Source organism: Arachis hypogaea, chromosome 2 (genome assembly GCF_003086295.3).
Source record: "Arachis hypogaea cultivar Tifrunner chromosome 2, arahy.Tifrunner.gnm2.J5K5, whole genome shotgun sequence".
Lineage (NCBI taxonomy): Eukaryota > Viridiplantae > Streptophyta > Magnoliopsida > Fabales > Fabaceae > Arachis > Arachis hypogaea.
In genome coordinates, this window is record NC_092037.1 from 72918267 (window position 1) to 72922155 (window position 3889).

Genomic DNA, 3889 nt, shown 5'->3' on the forward strand with positions numbered 1-3889 from the left:
GGGGCCTTGCCATTTCCACACAATGTTCCAAATCCAATCTTTAACCCTTGTATCATTTTTCAGAGCCTTGTAGGCATTAACCACTAAAAAGTTTTCATCTTGAGTGAACTTCCATTTCTTCCTATCTTGTCTGAGGTTGTCTGTTGGGGGGGGGGGAGAATAGCTTGAATTTTTTTAATGGTGTCCTCATCAATGTATTGTCTAAGAAACGGAATGTTCCAAGAGTCTTCATTTAACTTTGCTTCATAAACTTTCATGTCATGCAGCATTTCTTCAACCGGTCTAATGACATAATGGAGAATGGGTTCATCCTTCTCTAGCCACGTATCCTTCCATAAGTGGGTTGATCTCCCATCCCCTAAAGACACGATCAGAAACTGCACAAAAAAGGAATGGATTTTAGCAAGGTCTTTCCATAATGAAGAATCTGCATTATTACATATAATTTGCTGAGTTAAATCACATTTCCTTCCATATTTATTGATGAAGATTCGGGCCCAAAGGGAATCTTGGTCTTGGTTAAGTCTCTAGAAAATCTTCATTAAGAAAGATTTATTCATAGCATGGAGTGATTTAAAGCCCATGCCTCCCATACTTCTTGGTTTACACAGCAGTTCCCAGCTAATATGGTGTATTTTTCGTTGCTCTCCTACCTCCCCCCAAATAAATTTACGTTGCAATTTTTCAATTTCATTGCATATGCCAATGGGACTCATGGAATGCATCATATCATCATTAATGGAAGGGCTAATGATAGTTTGTGTTAGAGTCACGCGTCCTGCCATAGATAGGCAATGAGCTTTCCAACCTTTAAAATTGTTTTTGACTCTTTCAAGAGTGTTCTTGTACTTGTCCTTCTTCTTGCGACTATTAGTGAGCATAACCCCGAGATATTTTCCCAATTCAGCAGCTTCATCAAAACCACTTAGGTTGGTGATAGCACTTCTAATGGCAACATTCACATTCTTCGAGAAAAAATAGATGTTTTTGATGCATTAACTTTTAATCCGGAAGCTAGACAAAAATCTTGCAGAGAGTCAAGGATAATTCCCATTTGGCTAGTGTCTGCCTCAGCAAAAAGGAGAAGGCCATTTGCAAAAAGGAGGTGGGAGATGAGAGGTTCGTTCCTTCCCGCTTTAATGGGTTTCCGTATTTTCCGATTCACCTTTTCCTCAATGAGTTGTGATAATTTATCCATAGCAATGGCAAAGAGGTAAGGAGATAACAGATCTCCTTGTCTAATCCCTCTCGTGGGTTGGAAACCATCTGTTTTGCACCCATTCCACATTAACTTGTAAGAGACAAAGGTTACTCCCGCCATGATGACATCCAACATGTACTGTAGAATTCCAAATTTTCCAAGACATTTTCTTATGAAGCTCCAACTAAGTCTATCATATGCTTTCTCAAAGTCAATCTTTACCACCATATAGCATTTTTCCCCTTTATTTTTCTCATCTCATGAACCATTTCCTTAGCAATGATGATGTTATCATGAATCATCTGTCCTTGAATGAAGCTAGATTGATTTGGTGCTATTCGGCTTGCCAAGGTGGGCAATCCTCTCTACAAGGATCTTTGAGAGGCATTTATATACCACATTGCAAAGGACAATTGGCCTGAATTGTGTAATATATTCCGGTTGATTGATTTTTGGAATCAAAGTGATTAAGGTCTGATTTACCTCTTGTATGCTTGCTGGTTCTTCCCAAAGATGTGCTATACAAGTGTAGACTGAGTTTTGGATGGTGTTCCAGTGTTCCTTATAAAACAAAGAAGGAAATCCATCTTCTCCGGGAGCTTTTAAAGACCCCATACTGAAAACAGCTCTACGAATTTCCTCATGAGTAGGGACAGCTTGCATCGCATCTCTGTGTCGGTTTTCCATCTGGAAAAATGTATAAGTAGTTGGCAAGATATTGCTTCCATATTTATCTTGACGAAAGAGATCTTTATAATAGTCCACAGCTAAGCTTTTCAACTCTTTCACATTATCACACTATCTTCCATCAGCATTTTTAAGTTTAAGGATCCTATTTTTACCTCTTCTAATAAGAGTTTTTGTATGGAAGAACTGTGTATTCCTATCTCCTTCTGCTGTCCACTGTTGTCTAGATTTTTGTAACCACATTATCTCTTGTTCAAGAATAACTTCTAATTGTGCAGACAACTCTTCTTCAAGTTGGCTAAGGAAGGGATTGTTGCCATAATTATGTGCTCTTTGTATGCCGAATAGCCTATTTAGAATATCTTTCTTCCTTTTGAATATGTTTCCGAAGATCTCCTTATTCCACCTTTTTAAGCAAGTTGTCAAGTCTTTCAGAACTTCAGGGAAATGTTTATCTTTTTTCCATTCATTAATCACAAATCCGTCAAAATCTGGGTGAGTCTCCTACATTGCTTCAAAACGAAAGGGCTTGTTTCCTCTATCCATACGATCAGGTATAAACCGCACAATCAGGGGATGATGATCAGAATGCAAGCACGGTAAGACTTCAATTCTCACATCTGGGAATAAAGTTCTCCATTGAACATTACCTAGTGCTCGATCAAGCCTTTTAAAAACTCTGTCAAGATCCCCTCTCACACCACCCTTCCAAGTGAATCGTTGTCCAACATAACCCAAGTCTAGAAGTTTGCAGTCATCAATCCACTTCCGGAATCTTCTGCAATTGTGGATATTACATAAACCACCTCCTCTCTTCTCTTTTTGATCAACAATATAATTGAAGTCCCCCATAAGAATCCAGGGCTCCGCTAAGTTATGTGCAATATTCTGAATGCTATCCCACATTTGCTTCCTCTCTCGCTCTTGGGGGCTTGATATATTGCAGTGAAAAAAACATTTTCCAATTCCCATCCTATCAAAACTAAAATGCACCAGCTGCTCTTGCCTTTCTATAATGTTAATATTTGAATTAGGGTCATCCCATAGCACCCAAATTCCACCCATAAAACCAATAGCTTCTTCAACAAAATAATTCATAAAACCCAGCTCCCTGATCACTCTTTGCGTCTTATTTCCGCTACAGCGGGTTTTAAAGAGAAGGGTTATATCTGGCTTGTAATCTTTTTTGTACTCTTTCAAGGTTCAAATGGTAGCCTTATTCACTATCCCTCTAGTATTCCAAGCAAAAACAATCATTGTCATATAGAAGGAGAAGAAGAGGAAATACCAGGACATGCCCCTAGGCCTTACGCAAGTTGTATATCTTCCCCTTGTGGGGGTTGATCATTTGCATCACAGAAGGTCTCATCAATGATTTCCTTTTCATGTTGAACAAGAACTGTGGCATGTTCACTAGAATGTCCTGAGGTAGGCTCAGGAGGGGGTAAGGTGTTTTCTACTACTTCACACATGAACAAGTCATTTTGCAAAGTAGGGGAAAGGCTGTGTTCAGGGTTTGCCCAGTTTTCTTGATGGTGGGCCAGGGATAAGTGGTTCGGTGTATTGTTCCTATGATTTATGGTATGGGTTATCTGAGCAGTGATGACATGGCTAGTTTGGGCTGGGTCTGGTGTAGATTGCATAATGTTGGCTTGTGTGTGGGCTTTTTGGTTTCGAATGGTTGATTTAGATTGTGTATGGCCTATTTGTGAGTTGACTGGGTTAGTTGAAAGGCTTTTTTGTGTGTTCTAGGTTGGTTTATTGTTATTGGGCTGGGTGGTCTGCCTATTACTTTGTTTAGGTTGTTTAGTCAGGTAGGTTCCTTTTTGGTGCACAGTTATATTCTCTACTTCCTTGTCTTTCTTCTCATTTACCTTGTTGGCAACGTCATTCTGGTTTTGGATGCTTCTAGAATATGGATTTAAATCCTGAAGAACAATAAATCTAGATTGATTACCTATATTAGTCATTTCCTTGTCTTTCCCTTTTGAAGTGTTGCCA